This window comes from Canis lupus, chromosome 22 (assembly GCF_011100685.1).
Source record: "Canis lupus familiaris isolate Mischka breed German Shepherd chromosome 22, alternate assembly UU_Cfam_GSD_1.0, whole genome shotgun sequence".
Taxonomy (NCBI): Eukaryota; Metazoa; Chordata; class Mammalia; order Carnivora; family Canidae; genus Canis; species Canis lupus.
The window spans coordinates 1672132-1696417 of NC_049243.1; the positions used below are offsets into that span (position 1 = coordinate 1672132).

At 41.7% G+C, this 24286-nt stretch overlaps 1 long non-coding RNA gene across 2 annotated transcripts in view; it reads right to left on the reverse strand.

Annotated features, from left to right (window-relative positions):
• LOC111091794 overlaps positions 1-10026 on the reverse strand; it is a 46831-nt gene extending 36805 nt beyond the window's left edge. For both annotated transcript variants that reach the window (XR_005376128.1, XR_005376127.1), the window contains exon 1: positions 9910-10026. This is a non-coding gene — a long non-coding RNA (uncharacterized LOC111091794). The remainder of the gene's footprint in view (positions 1-9909) is intronic.
• Between the last annotated feature and the right edge of the window lie 14260 nt (positions 10027-24286).

Below are 24286 nucleotides of genomic sequence, written 5' to 3' on the forward strand. Positions count from 1 at the left end.
ACGTCCCAAGACGCGCCGCTGCTGTCCCGCCGTGGGCAATGTGGAAAACAGGCACTAACCTTCGGTGACAGACCTTATATAATTTGATAAAGAGCAAGCCAAAATTTTAGGGGGATAAATAGTAGCTATTTTGCAGAAATAATTATGATTTAAAACAAAAATCAGGCATTTTATCATGATATCTAACCTATTATTTTTCAGACCAGAGCCTTGGTTTTAACTTATCCTTGGGTTCATTAGTGCAGTCGTTGTTTTGTCTTTTGCCTCTTAAGACGTACTTGGTGTTGATTTCTTTTTTTTATAGTAAAAGCTACCTGTGTACTCACGTTACCTGTGTCTAGAAATTGTTATCACTCCGTGAACTTTTCTGTTGATTCCACCTCCTAGCTTTCAGTCAACTCAACTGACTTCTCTTCGTCACACTCACCCTGTCTAAGCCCCTGTCACCTTCGCCTTCAATATTACTCTCCTGACTGGCCCCCCTACTCCGCCATTGCCCCCCAAATCCATACACTGCACTCAGAGCCCTGGATTTTTAAAACAAATCTGACCAAAACACGTCAGGCTTAAAAACTTTCAATGACTTTCTAATAACCCCCTCATACTTCTCCAGCACAATCTCACACCAGTATTCCCCTTCACCCCCCTGCCAGCATCTGCCCCTGCACCTCAGAGCCACGAGGGCCTTCCTTCCATTCCTTCAGACACTTCCCAATGCCACTCCCTCCGCCACAAATGCCCCTCCCACTTCTTCACCTGAAGAACTCCTACTGGTCCTTCCTCTCTGCTTAAAAGTGCACTCTTTCCAGAACCTTCCCAGTTGCCAAATGAGGTGAGATCCTCTCAAAGCACCCTGCTCTTCATCATGCTTAGCATCACATCACAACTGTACTGACCACGTGTGCAGCTAGTAGCCGAATGTGTGCTTTGCGCTGTGTTCGCCTTGGCCTCTCCCAGGCGTCTGACGAAATAAGCACCTCGGCGATGCCTGCCACAAACGCAGTGCATCGCTTTGACGTGACACGATAGTAGTTCCAAAGAACAACCGAAGTTGTGCACAGTGTGGGTGAGGATGCACCCGACAGGGGTGTTCTGGGCCGACAGAAGTTTTCACTCAGTGCTTCCTGTCGCCCTTGAGCCCACAGCCAGAGGGCTAACCCTGGCCTGCCTGGGAAGGGGACTGTGAAACAGCCCAAAACTCAACTGGCCAAACTGCACAGGAAATCACGTTTCTAAAGTTAGAAGGAGTCTCAGGGATTCGTTTCTCTCTGGGAATTCATGCCTAATAATCCAATAGGCTCTTAATTACATTTTTCCCTGTTACTTTTTTTCTTAATGAACTTCATATTTTAAAACACTTCTAGATTGTTGTGAAGATAGTACCATGAATTCTCAAATACCCTACACCAGTATCCCCCATTAGTATCATCTACTATATGGTGTATTTTTCTCAATTAATGAGACAATAATGATACATTGTTATTAACTACAGTCTATACTTACCTCAAATTTCCTCAGATTTTCCCTATAATTCTTTTACGAACCCAGAATCCCATCCAGGATACTAAATTACATTTAGCCGTCAGGTGTCCTTAGACTCTTCTGGGTTGTGATAGTTGGTCAGACTTTGCTTGTTTTTGGTGACCTTGACAGCTCTGAGGATTACTAAACAGGTATTTTTCCATACTCTCTTAACTGGCATTTTCTTAAAGTGAGATATAATTCACATACCATAAAATTCACCCTTTTAAGGAGTACAATTCAGTGGTCTTTAGCACATTCAAAACGCTGTGCAACTGTCACCACTATCTATTTCCAGAACATTTTCGTCACCCTAAAAAGAAATCCATTAGCAGTCATTTCCTATGTTCCTGTCTGCCCAGCCCCTGCCAACCACTAATTTACTTCATCCCAGGACCCGGGATCATGACCTGAGCTGAAGGCAGACACTTAACCGACTGAGTCATGCCGGCGCCCCCACTAATCTACTTTCTGTATGGATTTGCTTATTCTGGGCATTTCATAAAATGGGAACATACAACACATGGCCTCTGGTGCCTGACTTCTTTCACTTAGTGTAAATTATTCAAAGTTCATTCACGTAGTATATATCAGTACTTAATTCCTGATTGTAGCCACACAATATTTCATTGTATAAAAATACAACATATTGTTTCTCTGCTAATTAGTTGATGGACATTTGGGCTGTGTCCACATTTAGCTTGTAAATAATGCTGTTATGAACATCCATACACAAGTTTTTATGTGGACACGTGATGTCAATTCCCTTGGGCATATGCCTTGGAGCAGAATCACTAGGTTGTATGTAGGAACTCCACGTTTAAATTTTTGAGGAACTACCAAACTGTTTTCCAAAGTGGCTGTAACATGTACATTCCCAACTTCTACATATCTTCATCAACACTTGTGGTTGTCTGCCTTTTTTATTTTAAATTCTATCGGGTGTTAGGTGATACCAGACTGCAGTTTTGATTGGCATTCTCCTAATGTCAATTGATGTTAAACATCTTTTCATGTGCTTATGGACCATTTATACACCTCTTTACAGAGCTGCCTATTCACTTGGCAGGATGAGCACTGGGTGTTATGCTATATGTTGGCAAATTGAACTCCAATTAAGAAAATTTAAAAATAAATAAATAAATTTTTAAAATAAATAAAATTAAATAAAATTAAAAAAGGAAAGAGAGCTGTCTATTCAAATATTTTGCCATTTTTCATTGAGTTATTTGTCTTTTTATTGTTAAATTGTAATAGTTCTTCATATATTCTGGCTACACTTTTATCAGATGTATGATTTGTGAATATTTTTCCCCATTAAGAGAGCTTATTTTTACTTTCTTGATAATGTCTTTTGAAGTTCAAAGTTTTTTATTTTGGTGAGATCCAATTTACCTATGTTTTCTTTGTTTGCTTATGCTTTGGGTGATATGTCTAAAAGACTATTATCTAATCCAAGGTCACAAAAATTTACACCTATTTTTTTCTAAGAGTTTTATACTTTTAGCTCTCTCTTTTTTTAATATGGTAAGTAGCAAGTAAAACTTGCAACAATTAACAAAACTACATATAATATGAATAACTATTCTGATGTCAATAAAAAGTTCTATACTATATCTCCTATTGTATCTCTGAATAATCACATGAATAACATGTGAATAAGCCTCCCTGAGGTACAAAAATTGCTATAAATTAAGATATTAATTGTAATCCTTAGATAAATCAATAAGAAAATAGAAATACAGTAAAGGAAAAGACAAGAAGTGGAAATGCTACATTAGAAAATATCTACTCATCACAAAAGAAGGCAGTACGTAAGAATGGAGAAACAAAGAAGGCATAACATTTGTATATAGAAAAAAATAGCTAAACCTTACCTTTGTAAGCCATGAAATGTAAATAAACACTCCAATTAAAAGGCAGAAATTAGCAAATGGATAAAAAACAAGGACTTAACTATATGACATCTATAAGACATACTCTAGACTCAAAGATAAAACAGGTTCAAATAAAAAGATGGAAAGAGACATACCATGCAAACACTCAACAAGAGAACCAGAGTGGCTTTGCTAGCATCAAATAAAATAGGCTTCAAGACAAAAATATGTGCCAAAGATTAAGAAAGAACACTTTGTAATGATATAAAGTTCAGTACATCAAGAAAAGATAAGAATTATAAACATATGCATCTAATAATAGAGCCTCAAAATACATAAAGCAAAACCTGACAGAATTGAAGGGAGAATTAGATAATCCAATAATATAGTTAGAAGCTTCAATACTCTCCCTACTGGGGGAAGAACTAGATAAAAGATCAGTAAAGAAAAAGAAGACTTGAACAAAACTATAAACCAAGTAGATCTAACACGTCTATAGAATATCCTACCAAACAATAGCAGAATACACATTCTTCCCCATTGCACATGGAACATTCTCCAAGACAGACCATAGGTCAAGCCATAAAACAAGTCTCAATAAATTCAAAAGGAGGACTGGAATCATACAAAGTATGTTCTCCAACCATAATGGAATGCAGCATTCCATTGTGAAACTCACACATATTATGTGGAAATTAAACAACACATTACCATTATCCACTGTGTAAAAGCAAAAATCAGAAGGGAACTTAGAAAATACTTTGAAATGAATGAAAATGATTATACAACATACCAAAACATGGACACAGCTAAAGCAGTGCTTAGTGGAAAATTTATAGCTATAAATTCTTATTTTTAAAAAGAAGATCTCAAAAATAACCTAATTAGAAGAAACCAGAAAAATTCCTCAAGAAACCAGAAAAAATTATCAAACTAAACCCAAACAATCAGAAAGAAAGACATACTAAAGATTAGAGTAGAAATAATGGAAATAGGGACTAAAAAGATGATAAAATCAACAAAACCAAAAATTGGTTCTTTGAAAAATCAATGAAACTTATTAACTTTTAACATTTTGTCTTTGGCTTTTGACAGTTTGATTATGATCTGTCTAGATGTAGAACTTTTTTTAAAGATATTTATTCAGAGTTCATTCAGGGTTTTTATTATTATTATTATTACTTGTGGATTATTGTTTTCCCTCAAATTGGAAAGTTTGGAGCCATTATTTCTTATATTATTATTTCTGCCCCTTTCTCTCTCTTTTGTTCTTCTGGTGCTCCCATTATGTACATATGTTGATACTTTGATAGTGTCCCATGGTTTCTGAGGTTCTGTTTATTTTCATCATTTTTTTTTCTTTTTTCCTCAGACTAGATAATTTCGAATGATACCTTCAAGTTCTCTGATTCTTCCTCTACTTACTCACATCTACTGCTGAGCCCTTCTAAAGAATTTTTTATTTTGTTTATTGTAACTTTCAACTTATCATTCTATACTATTTCAATTTACAACTTCTATTTGGATCTTTTTTTTACAATTTCTCTTTTTTATATTTTCTATTTGGTGGGATATCATTTTCATATGTTCCTTTAGCTCCTTGAACATATTTAAAATAGCATTTTAAAGACTTTTTCTAGAAAGTCCAACATCAGGGCTTCCTCAGGGACAGTTTCTGTTGACTTTTTTTCCTGTGTATGAGCTATACTTTCTTATTTCTTTGCATATCTCATAATTTTCTGTTGAAAACTAGATTTTTAAATAATATAATGTGGCAACTGCAGAGTACAATCTTCCCTAGGGTTTGTTGTTATTGGTGATAGTGAGGGTGTGCCTATGGGCTAATGACTTTTCTGAACTAATTCCATAAGGTTGCATTCTTTATGGCATGTAGCCACTGAAATCTCTGCTCAGTTAGGTATTCAGCTAATAAATTAAAGATTCAAATAAAATTTTTAAAAAATAAAAATAAAAAAATAAATTAAAGATTCCCTTGGAATCAGTAAGTTTCCCAGTCTTTGCTATGGGACTCTGTATGCATTTTTAAGCATGCTTTCAACAGTCACCCAGGCAGTTTACAACTGCACCTTAGCCTATACTTTTTGTTCTTGCAGAGCCTCAAGATTAGCCAGAGCTCAGAGGTCTTTCCTGAGTATGTGCACAGCTTGGGCTCACACAATCCCATACGTAAATGTGATCTTTTAGATTCCTGGAAATATGTCACAGGCTTTCAAAGCCCCCTGTGGACATTTAGTTCCTCAGATATTCCTTTTAAACCATTTTGGTTAGCCTATTGTTTGACTCAACTGTTATTCACGGCTTCACTGGCAGCTGAGATTTCAATATTCATTTCTCATTGTTTTTAACAAACATTCCCAATGAAACAACTATTCACATTAAATGAGCTCTAACTTTGACCAAATAAAAACAGCCCTGCAAGTGGGGCCTTCCAATGAACCACCAGATAGGTCCATAATGGTAAGTCTCTGAGAATGGGGATTTGAAGGAAATTCAGCCTCATTCCACCCTCTCTGGTGCCTACCAGACTGCTGGTTTTAACTATGATTTACAGGCTATTGGTTTTCAAGGCTAATGTAGATCCAGGAACAAGTGAAGGGTTTGGGTGGGACAAGTTATACACCACAAGACTTTCTAATCTTACCAAAATTCAGCCATTTTTCTTGAATGAATGTTCCCTGGATTAAGGATCCAAGAAGCTCAATAAACCACAAGTAAAATACACACATACAGATTCCAAGGCACATCATAATCAAGCTGCAAAAAACCCAATGATAAGGAGAAAATCTTTAAAGGAACCAGAGAAAAGAGACATATCACCAACACACTAATAATTAAAAATATCACTGATTTCTCATCAGAAACAATGTGAACCAAGAGACAACAGACTATCATCTTTAAAGCACTAAGAGAAAAGCTGTAACCTACAATTCTATAACCAGTAAAAATATCCTTCAAAAATGAAGGCAAAATAAAAGCACAGACAAAATAAAGCGAAAAATTCATTGCCAAAGACCTTCAAGTGGAAGATACAATGTGAGTAATCTCATCTTTTTATTTATTAATTCATTAAAAGGTAATTGATTATTCAAAGAAAAATCAATTGCAATGTATTATATGGTTTATAACATCAATATCTGGTGTCAGGGTCCCCCTCGGCCTGTGGAACTCTTTTAATCCAGTGTGGCATGATAAACTGACATATGTTCCCAGGTGAGATCACAGATGAGAACAGAGACACCAGGCCTGCATTTGAGCCTAACCAAACTAAGCAAAAACATTTCATGACAAGCAGATGTACTATCTGACAACCCACATTCACCTTGTTCTTCTCAAGTCTTTGCTCCCCTTTCCCTCTCTCCTCTGCTTGAAATGACCTAATCTACCTATCTCTGCCTATCCAAAATCTGACTTTCTTTCAGGATCCCATTCATATCCTTCCTCTGTCATGAAGCTTCTCTTGACGCCCCAAAGACACCTAGCTAGTTAGTGGCAGTGCTAGAATTAGAACTTGGTCCTCCTGATACTTCAGTGTTCTTTATACCATATCAATTGTTCTCAAAGCTTTTCAGGTGGTGGGGTACATAAAAGTAATGATATTTTTGAAATCTTGATATTCAAATTTTTTTAAGTTAATGTGCTATGTTTAATCAGATACTCTCTTACACTAGACTCTAGCAGAGATCAGATATCAAAGCTTAAGAAAGTATTATTGGAATAAAAAAAATAATGCTGGGAAAATTCTTCTTCTTAAAATCAAGAAAAGGCACTCATTTTTTCAACATTTTAGTAGCAAAGTGGGTTGGTCCTGCCTAAGGAAGATCCACACTCTGCAGAGCAATTTGAACGGTGTCGTGCCATGTGCCATCCTGAAATTTTACTTTACTCTCCGTGAAGGTCTCCAAGCAACATTTTAACTAGGCTACCTTCATCCTGATTTCCAAAGGGGGTTTGTAGAAAAATTATTTCTCCAGGCTCATATTGCTTTAAATAGAGTAGACTTTGTAATTGGGCAATGTCTCATTTTAGAACAAGGATACCCAGATTTATGGCCTAGGACATAGCTCATCCCATTATTCTAGATATAAACTCCTAGATATTCAGCAGAACTCTCTAATCTCAGCATGCTTTCTATAATATGTCTCTTAACACATAGAGTCGGGCTAAACTGAGAAAATCTAGACACGGAAGAGGGAAGCCATTTCCACAGACATCGTCTTCCTATGGCACAAATTAAGGATCCTGATACTGAAAGTCTAGCTCTACTTAGAGCACATGTGGATCTCTAGGGGTTTGTGAGGTCCTCCAACACCTCGTGGTGCTTGGTACCAAGAGAGGTGCTGAAGTATTCGCAGCTCATCCCTGAAAGAAGTCCACTGTTCTCACCAGAGGTCCAAGGACTCACATGTCACACCACTGAGAGGTGCAGGATGGTTAAGCCATAACCGGCTCTGAGAAAAAGGGACTCCATGTTCTCCCGTGGAGGAGACAAGGACATAGGGGCCAGGCTGGTTCTCCAGGGTAAACTGGGCCCTCGAGGAAAGCTACTGCCTCGGCACCCAGCAGTTTTCAGCCGTAGGGATAAAGCTGGCCTTAGTCACCATCAAAGGCAGAACCAGAGGAAATGAGTCTAAATCTCACCCAGAGAAATCTAAGTTAGACAAAAGGAATAATCTGTGAAGATTGTTAGCAGGATACAATGCCCATGAGCCTGCCGAGCATTTTAAAATTAGTCATCTGTCTTCACCAGTGGCTGTGACTAATTAAAAATCGTATCACCATATCCAGAAATGTAAAGTGGCTACAGCCACAGCCAACTTCAAGCATATATTCCTATGTCTCAGGAACTGATTAAAAAAAAAGTCTTGTTCAGCCCAGAAATGGTTCCTGGGATATTTCTATACAATGCAAAAAATTCAGGAATTTACTTTCAAGTGACTATTGAAATAAAATTTTGTGAGCCAGGCAAGCTACATGAAGATAAATAAGCCAGAGGGTTTTTTTTTTAACTGTGTTTATTCAAAATTCACTAATATCAAGACTAAAATTCAAAATTCACTATATAGCAAGACTAAACTTACAAAGATACCTCACCATCATATAATATTATACAGCAACCAGCTTTCACAAAATAGTCCAGCTCCCAATCGGTAATGAGTAATTTTGGAATTCAAAAGTGCAAATTGTTCTTTGGCTAAAAATAGTAGAAAATCGCAGTCCCTTAAATACAGAGTAATCTCTCATGATCTCTTTAATTTATTGCACTTCTTGTGACCAACAAAAACCTGCTGAATACCTATTATATGTCTATTATGTGTAAAGCTTTTTATAAGCATCACACTGGACGTTTAAAGAGAAGGAAAAAAAAGTTCAGGGGAAAAAAAAGACCCTCAAAGACTTTTTAAACCATTCTGACATGTTTCGAACATTGCCTCGCACGTCTTAGACGTGAGAATGTGATTGAGCTGGGTGGCCGCGGTCCTCCTGTCATCCTGAGAACTCGCCTTCCCCACCCTCGGGGCCTGAGGCCGAAGCAGCCGGTTAGGCCTGCGACCCCAGCTCACACGAGTGTGCCCCGCAGCCCCAGCCTGTGCCCCTGCAGTCTACGGGGGGGTGAGGGGGAGCAAGGCCGGGGTTGGGGGGCAGAGGTGCCCGGAAGGCCCGGAGGCCTGGGGGCCGCACGGTGACCTCAGGCCCAGCAGAGGAAGGGGGCAGGGAGAGAAAGCAGAGGCCAAGAGGGCACAGAAGGCAAAGGGAGAAAAAGAGAGGGAGGAAAGGAGAAGAAGGGCCTGAGGAGAAGCGCCCAGGGCCCCCCGCTGTCCCCTCTGTCCCTGTCCCTGGGGCAGCCAGCCAGCCCAGTGTCCCCATGACTAACCAGTAATCCTTGGCCAGACGACCGCAGACTTGTGCCTATTTGATTGCTCACTGGACTCCCTTCCAAGAGCTTTGCACTTTTTCATTCCACAGGGGAAAACTTGACGGGAAGTGACTTGCCCAAGAACATAGGTGGAGGCGTCCCCTGCCACCTGGACTCAGGCCGGCCGGCCTGCCCTGGGCAGTGCTCCCACCTACAATAATCGATGGCGTTTAAAGTCCTTTAGGACCCTGAGAGCCACATTTAATTATCCCAGGCATTTACTGAATTTTCTTTTTTTAAATTTTTTAAATTTATTTATTCATGAGAGACACAGAGAGAGGCAGAGACAGAGGCAGAGGGAGAAGCAGGTTCTCCGCAGGGAGCCCAATACGGGACTCGATCCCAGGACCCCGGGGTCATGACCTGAGCTGAAGGCGGCGCTAAACCGCTGAGCCACCCAGGCTGCCCTATCCCACACATTTAAATGGTATTAACAATAAAAGAAAACCTTTTTTATTCTCGAAAGCAGTTGTATGACTCCAGCTGAGAGCTCCAAAATAAGCAAGACTCATCTATGATTAATAAAAAAAAAATCAAGATACCTGTTGCGGTGGGCGTGAGGGCAGGAGGACTCACCGAGAAGGAGTGAGAAGGGAACTTTCTGGAATGAGAGTAATGTTCTACCTCCGAACAGTGGTCTGGTTCCACAGCCGTATGCACTTACCAAAGCCTCTCCAGCGACACAGTTCAGATGTGTACATTTCTCTGTATGTGTATTTCACCTCATAGGGGAAAAAAAAAAACATAGAAAATAATTGACTCTGGTTAAAGATAATGCATGCTGACGTGTCCAGGAATGAATGTCTTGATGCCTGCAACTTACTTTGAAATGTATCCCCAAAAGGAGATGTGTTAATAAATAGACAGATAGGCACGTGGAGATCTACATGTGAAGAAGCAAGTACAGCAAAAATGTTAGCCATGGAGTCTAAACGGTGGGCATATGGTTGTTCACTATCAAACTCGTTCAACTTTTCTGCAGGTTTGAAAATCTTATAATAAAATGTTGGTAAAAAAAAAAAAAGAAAAAGAAAAAGGATTTGATGATTGTTACTGGATGTGAGATATTCAGGTATGTCCTTACGAGGACAGGTGTTAGACGTGATTTTAATATCTCTATGATACATATATGTAATACACCTATGGTAAGGGTGTATATGCTGCAGACACACACACACACACAATCTGTGCCCTATAACAAAATAATAGAGTGATTAAAAAGACATCAGATGGGGCTCCTGGGTGGCTCAGTCAGTTAAGCATCCGACTTTTGATTTTGGCTCAGGTCACGATCTCAGGGTCATGAGATCAAGTCCCACACTGGGCTCCTGGCTCAGTGGAGAGTCTGCTTGAGATTCTCTCTCTCCCTCTCCTTCTGTCCCTCCCCCCACACACACACACCTCTAAAATAAATAAATAAATCTTTAAGAAAATGATAAAGTAAAAAGATAGCCTACTAAAAAATAAAATAAATTAAAAAATAAATAAAATAAAAAAAAAGATAGCCTACGACTTAACAGCATCAGATAGATTTTATTACATGCACAAGCAGGCTTTTATTAACATGACACATGGACTTTTATCTGTTGATTCTGTTTGACATGGAAAAAGCACACAGAGAAGTATACTGAGCACCAGCCATGGCGACAAATATTCTAGGACACTGCAATATAGTGTTATATGTGGGGTGAGAGACAAAGCTCCTCCATGTCTCTCCTTGCTTGTCAACCCCTATATGACATTTCCACGTTACCAGCTCCTTTAGATTCGACTGGAAGAAGCAGCAATTGTAAAACTAATGAAGTACACAGATGAAAAGACAGATGAGGGGGGAGGGGATAAGCTCTTGCTGAATATTAAACATGTGGCCTTTATTGTCGCCGAGTATGTATCCTATGTAGAAAGTCAGCTACAAAGAAAAAATGAATAATGAGCAGAAATAAGTACTAAGGTTCTGCTTATGAATTCTATTATTATAAAAAAAATAATGTGGTCTTTATTTATGACTGTCCCTCCTCCTAAATAATTTGAGGTGCTTGCAATAAACATATATGCAATAATCAAAAATCTAAGTTAAGAAGAGAGCATCAGGAGCTTCTTAGTGGTAAGAGGTTTATAATAAGATTAAATTAGGTACATTTCCAAAAGGTTCTTTCCTGTTTTTCTGCAGCATGCTTCCTTAAACTCACTAGCGTTTTCTAGGGGTTCTGGAGGTTGTGTTTGGCTTCTGTTGGTTTCTCATGGGCACCAACCAGCCTCTTCAAATCAGAAGTCTGGTAGTTCAAATCAGACCCACATTTACTCCAATAAAATGGTTTTTTTTTTTAAGATTTTATTTATTTATTCATGAGAGACACAGGCAGAAGGAGAAGCAAGCTCCCCAGGGGAAATCTGATGCAGGACTCGATCCCAGGACCCCGGGATCATGACCTGAACCAAAAGGCAGATGCTCAACCACTGAGCCCCCCAGGTGCCCCCTAAGATGCCTTCTTCTTGAGAGCAGTCCAGATGCTCAGACAAATAGAAACCACCGGGTAAGATGAAAAGCCCTTCCTTCCCCCACAGTCTGCTTAATGCCAAAATTTCAAATGTACAAATTACATGTGCAAATGAGCCCAGGAACACTAGGTCCAAAATATGAGAAAGAAATGGCTGCTTTTGGCGCGCCAGGGGATAGTGCTGGACTCACTGAGTTAGTCTACACCGGCTCATACATTGGAGACTCCAGTAAAGACATCCCAAAATTTATCCTATCATCTGACACTTAGCAATATTAAATTACATTTGTAAATCAGTTAAGCAAGTGATTTTCGGCTTCAAATTACACAACTATTCCAAGAAGAATGACCCATGAAGAAAAAGTTCTTACCATCTTCATCCGATAAGACGTCAGCACCATAGGATTATCATATCAGATGAAATATGATACAGCATGATACGCAGACACCGTGGGGGGAAGGATATCACATGTTATCACCTCCAACAAAGGAACAGAATTTAGAGAAAACTGGTCCTTGTCCTATGAACCCAGATACACAGAGAGATGACTTTCAAGCCTCCTGTGATGGGTTGAATGGGATTCCCCCAAAAATCTGTATGTCGATGTCCCAACTCCCAGTACCTCAGAAGTTCCTCACAACGTGACCCTTGCTGGAAACAGGGTCATTGCAGGTGCAATTAATTAAATTAGATGAGGTCATACCGGAGTGGATGGGGCTCTAACCCAGTGTGACTGGTGTCCATATGAAAAGTGGAACCTTAGACATGGAGACAGACGGGCACAGAGAGAAGACAAATGCGAAGATGCACAGAGAGAAGGCAACCGCCAGGAGGCTAAGAAAGACAAGTATGGAACCAATATCTCCCTCACAACCCTCAGAAGGAACCAACGCTGCTGACATCTTGGCCTCAGACTTCTGGCCTCCGGAATCATGAGACAATAAATCTCTGTCGCTCTAAGCCACTTGGTTCGTGGCACTTGTTTACAGCAGCCCTAGCAAACGGGGACATTTATCTACGCCCCCTTAACACCAGAAAGAAGGCATAAGGCACTAAAAAATAAAAGGGATTCCCTTTCCAAATCCCTTCCCTTCTTTGGAAATATAAAATGTTAAACTATGGAAATTAAGTCATAGCATCAGGTATTTGATTAGGGCCCGAGACAGAAAAATCCCCATCGTGAGAGAACGAAACGGCCTCCCCGTAGATCTATACAGTGAAAGAGCTGAGGTCTGGCCTAGGCCTATCCAGAGACAGTCATTCTTGCCCTGTGCTATCTTTGGCAAACTTTCACCTCTCTTCCAAACCCTCATCCGCCTTCCCCCCCACCACCCCCATCCCTTCTCTGGCCCTCAGACACTAAAGGCCCAAATGCCACCTCCCGCCGTAGTCCCCACCGCCTTACCTTATCCAAACCCACCCTCCTTTAGAGAACCACATCCAGAATGCACCTTCCTTCCCCCTCCTGGCTCCACAAACAACACCCCCAGAATCAGGGGTCCCTGCTAGGCTTTCAGAAGAAAGCAATCTGAGTACCTAAAGCATTTTACACAAGCGCGCATAGAAGATAGACGCCTGAGGAGTTTATAAAGCAAACATCCCCACCTGACAGATGGAATGTAAGGCAAATAATTTCAGTAGGATGCATTTGGGGTGTTACTTGGTAATCCTGGGAAATTCACGGCTCAGGGTGGCTGGCTTTTCAGGAGAGCCACTGAGAGGTATTGAGGGAAGAAGGGGATCAATACCCCAAGTGGAGGCCTTGGGGGGGTGCTGGGGGGGTAATGGAGGCCATGCAGACAAGAGAGTGACAAGAAGACTCGATACCATCCTCTACCTAACACAGAGGGAAGAACTTGACTGGCACTTTGGCTCTCAAGTGCTTTCAGATGTGATGATAGCAGCGACCTCGTTGGGCATTCTCCGCGTCTCAGCCACCACCCTCAGCGCTTTTTAGGTATTAACTCATTTCGTCCTTATCACTTTTTACACATGATGAAATAGAGATACAAAAAGATTAAATTCATCATGTCTACATGACTAACTAGCAGCTGAGCTGGGACCAGAGTGTAGGTCTTCTGACTTCCAATGAAAAGAAAAAGATTTTGTTTGTCATCAAATCGTTGACTTAGAAGGGCTATTTAATGTGGTTGTAGAGTCTCTAGACCCAGGAATATTGAAAATAAAGACTCCTCTCTTCCAGACTAAAAAGTGGGTGCCAGGATCCCTCTGATAAGTGGAAACACAGAGGCCCAGAAGGGCTCAGTGATTTGTCTACTCGGGAAACAACCAGTATCCAAACCCATGCACACACGCCAACGCCCCAGGCTCCTGCTCCAACCACCGCTCTGTGCAGGGAAACCGCCTAGTGACGTGGGGTATGATTATTCCAGCAACAGCATACAGCAGTATGTTGAAGCCTCGGCCGGCCCACCTGACGTGGAGCAAGTGTTGTCACCTGGATGCCCACGGCAGGCCCGGGAGGCTGTGACAGGCCAGCGCCGGAGCCACCAGCCACACCTGTGGGGCCAGGCGGGTCCTCAGGTGTCACTCTACCGACAGCGAGGGGTCACTCCGGGGGCCCAGCTCCTGGAGCTGCGTTGAAATGACTAAGCAAACCTCCAAGTCTGACTTTGGCCCAGACAACCCAGGCGGTTCCCCGGGGGTGAGATGCCAACTGTGCCTTTCCGCTGTGTCCCATGGACAGGATCACAGTCGAGGGCTTAAGCACAGAACCCCGAGGCCTCCTCCTGCCCCCCACGCCGGGCTTCCCCAGGGGCTCCCACGCAGCCCGTCTGAACTGTCACACGAACATAGTTTATTTCCAAACAGAAGGAAAAAAAAAAGTCATCCCTAAACGTCTGCTCTCCTTCCAGGATTTAAAAGGCCTGATGTAAGAAAGTAAAAATAACAAAATTTAATGTGTGAAAATCTAGTGGGTTCGATGCTTCCCATAGCCTGTTTTGCCATAAACGCTTGCTGAGCGGGGCCTTCTTCGCTCCAGGAAAGCGGGGTGCCCGGCTGGCCAGGGCCTAGGTCGCAGGTCTCAGCAGACAGGGCAGCTCTGCAAATGTCACACGTGTGCACACACGCACGTGCACCCGTACCGTGTACACATGCTCTTGTCCTACATGATCCTTCTAGTGATGACCAACCAACCACACGGAACAGCGTGAGTCTGCCCGGGGACAGGGCGCGCCCAGAGCCTCGGGAACAGCCAGGCCAATGCAGCAGGCCCACGGACGGGGCTGCTGATCCTCCACTTCTGGAGCCCTGAAGCCACCTGCACGCGAGGCCGAGTCCACCCCAACCCCACAGGCACCACCGTTGGCTGCCCACAAGCTGGATGATCTGAAGAGCAAAGACAAGAAAGGACAAGGCCTCCCCCGCAGAGGATGGGAGCAGCACTGCCTCAGGGACGGTACGGCCCCCAGGACGGGAGCCCCAAGGGCTGGAAGAGGGGCTGGGAAAGGAAGAGAAAGGAGTAGGGGAGAGACAAGGGACACCTGCTCCCGCCAGAAGGTGTAGGGTCTCTCCCAAGGAAGCTCTCCGTGGGGAAGGAGTTAATGAGTTGGATCTAGTCACAGCCCCGACCCTTATTCTCTACCAAGCGGAAAAGCAACCACCCAAATCCATAGTGATCCTGGGTAGACTTCACCTGGGGAAGACCAGAAAGGAAGAAGGCCCTAGAAAAGGGAGCAATGACCACCATGCCTTCATTCCCGGGGGAGCGGAGGGGGACAGGGAGGAGGAAGGAGAAGAATCCTGAGAGGCAGGATGAGTATGGATGGATTGGCCTTGGGATCCAGCCGTGAACAAACCTTTGAGTGACTGGAGGTAGCACATTCCTCGGGCCCACGCGTGAAAGGGCTGTCCCCCTTCGCTCTCCATTGTCTTCTCCAAATCACCGCTGTGGTCTTTCCTGAGGATCCTCTTCTTTGAAGCCTGTGCTATTCTGAAACACCAGCCTCTTCCATTCCCTCCCCCGGGGTGCCTGAAGGCGTTGGCCTCGGGCTCTACGTCTTTCTCTCCCCTGGAGTCCTAACCTCAGCGTTCGTGTCGATGACCCAGCCAGTCTGACGTCCTCTGTATTCACAGAGTGCCAGACGTCCTATCTGTAACTTTGCATCATTACCTGTAACCCTCACAATAGATCTGTAGGTAGGCCACAGCACCCCTATTTAGAGACAGCGGGAGCTGGGCCTCGCAACCATGCTGGTCAGACTCCCAAGTTCATGTCCTCCTCTCTCTACAACACTGCCTCAGAATGCATCTAACATGTAAAAATGTAAACCCGAAAATCCCGCTCTCTGACCCTACATTCTTACCTTGCTACTTCTCCCATTAAACCTCTTCCCCCACCTCATCAAATGTCCAACCTGTCAACCCCGGCCTTTACTCCCAGCTTATCAACCCTTCCTGACACTTCTTCCTTCCATACCTGTGGCCAGAGGAAATGCCAGGAAAATCCCTCATGAAATTGTTCCTTTGGCTCAATGCCCACATAATGAACCCTCTCCCTTTGATCACCAGACTACTGATTAAATTAGTGAAATCCTCTCGGCCTAGAATTGTAAGCAATGTTATGATGGTGATGTAAGTGCCGGTTTGAACTTTTAATAAGTGTGTTAGATTGCTTGGAACCAGGTGGAGAGAAAACAGCTGATGGCAGGTGGCAATTGATAAGAACCATGGCTATTCCCAGTTAGCCTCGTAAAAATGAGGCCCTGTGCTTTCCCTTGAGCCCCGTGGGGCTCTTGATCTAACAGGAGCACACTCTCTGACCATGATGTCACTGCTGGCATGATCTGAAAGACATGCTGTCTCTTTCCATCCCGAAGACAGTGACTCAGCACTCCAGGGGTCCGTAGGTGGCTGAAAAATATCTCCTTCCCTTTACCATCCATCAGCATACACCCACCACCCCTGAATGCGAGGGAAAGTAAAATGTGACCTTCACTAGGGACCTCCCTCCCTCTTCTCCAGAACCAGGGTTTGCCGGGAAGGTCGGAGAGTGGATGAAATGGACTTTGGCAGTGTGATGCGCAAGCCTATGCACACCTGTACGTTCTTCATCTCTAGGTACGACAAAAGCGTAAGCAAACAGGACGTAGGTGTCAGACGAGTTCTGAGCCTGCGGGTAACACGCACGATGAGGCCCGCTCAATCCCCTCAACGATGTTCTCATCAACATCTCCGTTCTCTTGCCCCGTTGTCCTGTCCTACTGTCCCCTCTCCTGACAATCCCCAGAAACTCTCTGATATTTCCCCGACTCTGAGAGTCCTGGAACTACTGGAGAGACTCACAAAACCAGGTTGATTACCAAAATTACAAATTTAAGAGCTCCAATCTCTGCCCTCCCCTAAATATCCCTCTACTACGTTTCCCTTTAGCAGCACCTCCAAAGCTGTCCCACGATTTTCAAGTTCCTTATCCCAACCTTAGCCCCTTTATCCTAAGACAACATTACTGCCTAAATTCCAAACACACACACACAAAACTGTCATCCACAACTTCCATTCCTTCTACCTTTCAGGTTTTATTCCTACCCATCTTCCCCATTTCCTTCTCATTTAAAAAGAAAAGTATCCTAATCCTTTCCAGGACTAGTCACCTCACCCACATTTTGATCCCACCCTTGCCTTCCCTTTCTGAGATGTTTCATCGGTTCTTGAGTCTTCCCCATCCAAACAGTCAATAAGCAACGGTCAATAAAGCCTCCCCTCAGTCCCACCTCGTCCTCAAACCACCACCCTGCTGTGGCTACCCTCCATTCACAGCCAAGCCGTAGTTTTGCTCCCAATCCTGCTTCCATATCAAAATTCCCCTGGAAAAAAAAATCAGCATTTTCCAGCATGTCAAACCCGGTTTTCAGTTCTCATCTAATTCTTCCCTGAAGAGAAGAAATGTGTGGGAAATATCAGAAAGGGAGACAGAACATAAAGACTGCTAACTCTGGGAAACGAACTAGGGGTGGTAGAAGGGGAGGAGGGCGGGGGGTGGGAGCATGGGTGACGGGCACTGGGGGTTATTCTGTATGTTAGTAAATTGAACACCAATAAAAAATAAATAAAAATAAATAAAAAATAAAAAATAATAATTCTTCCCTGAAGTTATCCCATGTGAGTTAAAAGCAGGAACAGTTTCCACCAACTACACAGTTTGACTTTGCGTTGAATTACTCAACCGTGGCCTCGGTTTCCTCACCCTTAAAATGGAGAGTATACGACTAGTGGCTCCTTGCGTATAAAGCTTATTAGCTAGCTTCATAAACGAAGAGGTGGAATTTGAAGTACTGGAAAGCTGGATTGGAAGTCAGGAGAACAGGGATTTAATCCCAGCCACGGAATCTTTATACATAACAAGATCTCTGGGTCTCATTGTTTAAACCGACTGGGTGATCATGAGGGCCCTTTCTGCCCTAAACATTTCTGTGAGACAAGGAGTTTGGTGAAAGACCATTTTATTCTTTTTCACCTCCAATTTTATTTCTAGTACCCAAAAGGATTCAAGGATTTTATTAATTGCAACTTGAGAAAATGCACAAACGAGTACTATGTGAGCAAACACATGTAATAAGGGCTTCAGGGAAAGGGAAGAGCAACATTAGCAGGAAATTTGAAGGAGAATGAACACGTAAGACTCCAGTGGACCCTAAAAGACAGGGAGGATTGTAACTGACGTAAAAGAGGAGGAAAAGACTTCTGAGTTTGAGAAGCAAAACAACAAAGGCATGGAGTGATCTAAGGTGCACCAGGAACAACTCCCCAACACAAGTGTCCTTGTCAACAGGTTCCAAATGTCAGTAAAAGGTTTCGAAGTTACTGTTAAACCATAAATATGTTGTTATTTATAACTAATAAAAATGAATATGACCTACTCTCTGCAGCCATTTAAAGTAATTTGTAGAAAAATGGTTAATAAAGGATGCACCCCATGGGATTAGTGGTGGTTGTCTCTAGGCAACAGTTTTTAGTGACTTTTATTACGATTATCTATATTTTCTAAAATGAACATGAGTTGTTATTCATAACCAGAAATAGTAAAAGCATATTTAAGGTTTTAAATGCAATTAAGGGGGTGGTGACATCTTAAGCCATTAACAATTAATAGTAGGAAGGACCGGTTGACAGAGGGTTGGGACTCCGTTGAAGACACAAGTGCCAGGGGCACTGAGAAAGCTGTTGCAGAGATAGCAAAGCATTGGCAAAATTCTTTGCCTACTTCCTAAACTGGTCCCTGTAACAGTATATTTTAACCTCTTAAAGACCATTTTATTTTTTTTTACCTCCAATTTTATTTCTAGTACCCAAAAGGACTCAAGGGTTTTATTAATTGCAAAAGATATCTTTTTAAGTCCTGACATATCAAGGGTAAAGGGTAATGCAACCACTCATTCTTTTTCAGTGACAAATGTCTGTCTGTTATTCTTCACTTCAATCCTTTTACTCTCAGATCTGTGGAGCGTTGGAGTCATTAATGGAGTTCTGGGAAGTAAAAGGCTGGGCAGGATGACTCATATGAATAAGCATGATGGGGATAATTTTTATGCCTACAGATGTATTTTTAATTCATTCTCTCCTATTCAGCTTTCAGGCGGCCTTTTCACCAGGATGGCCTCAGAGAAAGGGAAAAGGCAACTCCTTCCTCAGGGAGGAGGACAGCATTTAGAAATATTTCCTACCACACACAAGGGGGAATTAAATGGTGACCTCAAGTAAGAGACATAAGCCAGGAGACGAGCATGGCATGGTTTCTTTGCCTTAGGCCTAAATCTCAACAGGAGCCTTATGAGGTAGAGGCTAAGGGAAATGTCAAAAGTAGAGGAGTTTCTGTCCCACTTCCTCTAAAGGACTCCAGGAGGAAAATGCATCCCAGAATAACTTCCACACCAACATGGAGGAGTCTCATGGGAGGAAAAATGATGTGAGTAGAAGAAATAAGGTCTGTAGTAACACCCCTAAGTCTTCCTCTGCTCACAAACGTCAAGGAAGGAATCCACGAGTCAAGTTATCCGGGGAAGACCAACCATAAGGACCTTATAAGAATAACAGAGACCCAAATTCACAGGAAGCAGATACCAAAGGACTATCAGTGACCTGAAGATGAGTGACACTGGTGTGGAGAAGGGAGGAGCACAAGGGCCTAAGCATGTGTGGAATTGAGGCCTCCTCTCTGCTCAAAACTTAAAGTCATGTAAGACCCACAGAGCTCCAGTAAATGCTTAACAAGAGACTCTTCCTAAGGAAAAAGCCCCCATTTGTAGCACTCGGAGATTTCTATGGTATGAATGCTCCCACCAAGGCCGACTTCAAGCTACCAACATTATACCATTGACCTTAGAGTTGGGATAGATGAGATACATGGCAGTGTACTATTACATGGTATTTCCACTTACAATACCATAGACATAAATAACTCCAATCGTACAGATAATTGTCAAATGTAGTTCATAATTAGGAAATGATGAGTTTTGAGGATTAAACTTTCTTTTTAATATTACTTATTTAATTGCAAGCTTTTAGTTGTCAATAAAGACTGTATATAAAAACTGACTTGCAAAACTCCCAAAAGTTAAGCAATCAAAAAAAAAAAAAATTAAACAATCCATTCTGAAAAGTCAGTGCAAGCCAGCTGAGCATGCCACTGCTTACAAACTCCTACCCATTTCCTCCAAACGTCATCTTGGAGAGGTACAGGGCAAGTGGAAGGAAAAATGAACAACTGAGTCACTTACCCAAAGTAAATTATCACTAACTGATAAATGTTAGTGTCTACTACCACTGCCTCTGTCATCATATCCAACCTCGGAAACTCAGGAAGAAGGTAAAATCAAGTTACAAAAAATATAAAGAAATTATATTCTCTTTGCACATCTTAGAATTTTTGTGTGTAACAATCAGAAATTCTATACCAAGTAATGGAATCCTCCAGTGACAGGAGCTTACGTGGGTGGGGATATGTTTTTCTCACATAACAAGCAGTTAGACCTGTGCTTCATGGTCACAAAATGGCTGCACCAGCTCTAGGCAACACATTCACATTCAAGCCAACATAAAGAGACAAAAAGCCCAGCAATTTCTGTACCTTTTCATCGGGAGCACAAAAACTTTCTCAGGAGGCTGCCTTCTCTTGTCCCTCCACACTTCCTCCCAGGGGACTTTTGTGGCTGAAGTCTTACTGGACAGAACTAGATTACTGAGCTTCCTCAAGCTACAAGGGCCACTGGAAAAAAATATTCCAACCTGCCTAGACCAGTCAGGATCCACTGTCTAGGTCTCAGCATGTTGCACCCAATTTATGAAGAAAACCAGAGTTCTGCTAGCAAGGCAGAAGGGAGTAACGGAAAATAGGCAAGCTGGAAGCAGAGTCTAGGACAACATCAACCACTATCTCCGACTCCAATACACACAACATAGTGGAAAAGAGTCAAGACAGGCATCCGTTTGCCAGAGCCTACAACAGAAGTTCAGGAAGAGCCTGAAGTATCAGTCACATCTAAGGCAGAGGCTATCAGGAATGCAGACAGAGGCCTGGAGGTCTTCGCTGCTGCCCAACCTCCTGCCCCACTGGCCATCAGACTCCTAAAGGAAGGCACCTCCTTTCAGCCACTTCCAGAGCAGGAAATGGGATAAAGACAATGAAATCCAATGGTATAAAAGTTCCCCATCAGGGAACAGTAGGGAGTAAGAGACTGTCATTGTCTAATATTTTAGATAGCTGAGAACTTTTTTACCATGTAGTGCTAGGGACGTGGGTGCCACTTGCTCCCTCCTTAGCGCACAGTTCTGGTGTCAACCATGAAGCTGGGGAGAGCTCCGGCACTGAGAAGGAAAGTGAAAGGAAGGTCCTTCCTGCCCTGCCCCTGATGAACCTCCAGACTAGCAAAGGTCAATTACTCGAATGGTTGGGCCTTATTCCTTGGAAAAGTAGCTGAATGACTAAATATTGTGAGCCCCAAGTCCCGCAGCCCATCGGCAAACGGAGCCTTCCTTGCTATGACCGGGTGTGTTGACTCTCATTTGGCCAATAAACTACTTGTAGGAGTCACACTAGATCCAGGAAAAAGACAAGTCACAGATGTTCCAGAGATGGAAGCTGAGGGGGCTAGGGGTGAAAGATTAACTACTGGACAGGAGGTAAATGTTAAATTAAAAATTCCACATTAGCTTTCCTGAAATAAAATGTGGACCCTTGATTTGAATATGTTGAATAAATGCAAATAACTTTAGGCAAAAAAAAAAAAAAAAAGAAAGAAAAAAATCTGATTCATCTGTCCACACTGCAAAAATCATACATGTGATTTAAGTTTATTCTTCTAGTGAAACATATCCAGTGCTTTTCCCATCATATAATACTATCTTACTTAAAGAACATTTATACAACAGCATTTTGAATTTTTTGTTTTCCATGTTTCTCAACCAAAGTTCTCTCCTTGTAGTCTGTATGTGTGGTGGTGGGGGCGGGGTGTTGTTGCTGCCTCTCTAGACAAGTACTCAGATGTGAGAATGTTAACTAATTTCATTTTCTTGATAGTTTGTCTGTGATCAGAACTGAGTCATACGAAAAATACCTCTATAAATTTGACCTTTTACTTAAATCCCACACTGAGATAACACTTAAAATGGTTATCAATAAGACCTTTGTTCTTAAAAGCACATTTAAAATAAATCACTTTTTAAAAGAAAACTGTTTTCAATTAAGTTCTTTACAGGCAATCAGATTGAAAGTTATGTTTGCCCTTTTATTTTCTTGATATATAAATTATGCCCAAGAGTGCCATGATAACAACCCTATACAAACTATGCGTTACCTTTGTATTTACTTCTTGTCAAAATAAGCTCTACAAATTAATTTGTTTTTAGAGTACTTTATGGCCAATAAGCCCCAGGGTGAAAACAATGCAGGCAGTAACTATTTTTTATTGTTAATGAAAAAAAAAACCTAGGTCAATTATATAAGGATAAGAAATTCTTAATTCTTTCTGATGAAGAGTTTACACATAATAGAAAAATCTCACTCATTTCTAACAATGTTTTATCATTTGGAAAACCTTTCAAAACAGAGTTTTTGCTTGAGTCCCCTAAGCAAAGTGACCCCTTCTGTGATACCTTAAAACGCCTAACAATTAAGCTTGGCCTCCTGTATGTTTTAACCACCTAACACTTTTGTTATTAAACTCCTGTTTGCCCCATAAAATGCTGAGAGCTTACTACATGGAAATATAATCTAAAAAGTATTAATTCCAAAAGAGATATTTCTCTTATTTCTCAAATTTTATTTTTTTCTCCTTTTGGTTTGGCCCTCCATCCTCCATGTTGGAGGCTGTTTTATTAGGGGCAGATTTTGCATTTTCCTTAGTGATTTACTATGAATGTTCTAAAGGGGCAAAATTCTGATCTTAGCAAGCAAAAGTCTGGAAGAAAAATAATTTGGGAAATGAAGTAATTTTATATATGTTTATTTATTTTCATATATTTATTTGATATATAAGTTTAGTCTATAAAATGAGCTTGCTACTTTCAAAATAGCTATGGTAAGTGCTAAATTTTTTTATTTTTTTTATAAATTTATTTTTTATTGGTGTTCAACTTGCCAACATACAGAATAACACCCAGTGCTCATCCCGTCAAGTGCCCCCCTCAGTGCCCGCCACCCAGTCACCCCCACCCCCCGCCCACCTCCCTTCCACCACCTCTAGTTCGTTTCCCAGAGTTAGGAGTCTTCCATGTTCTGTCTCCCTTTCTGATATTTCCCACTCATTTTTTCTCCTTTCCCCTTTGTTCCCTTTCACTATTTTTTATATTCCCCAAATGAATGAGACCATATAATGTTTGTCCTTCTCCGATTGACTTATTTCACTCAGCATCATACTCTCCAGTTCCATCCATGTCGAAGCAAATGGTAGGTATTTGTCGTTTCTAACAGCTGAGGAATATTCCATTGTATACATAAATTGGATCTCATGGGATATTCATTAGATTGCTCCTCTTCTACCCATCCCCACCATAGACTGGACAGGTTAGCACAAGACAGAATAGGATTAGAAGAGTCGTCTATTCCAAAAACCTAGAAACCAGAAGAGTTAGAGAAGAGTACGGGAGTCAAAGAAGTTGAAAATTTCATCAATCCAAAATGGCAAGCCCAGAATAGGATTAGAAGAGTCGTCTATTCCAAAAACCTAGAAACAAGAAGAGTTAGAGAAGAGTACGGGAGTCAAAGAAGTTGAAAATTTCATCAATCCAAAATGGCAAGCACAAGCCTGGAAAGACATAAGATACAAAGAACAGCAATAAGAATGGCCCAAAAAAGATCCCACTAAAAAAGATAACTACAGGGCAATAACCCTGATGAACAGAGATGCAAATATCCTCAATAAAATATTAGCAAACCAAATCCAATAGTACATTAAAAAAATCATTCAATCCCACAATTAAGTGGGATTTATTCCTG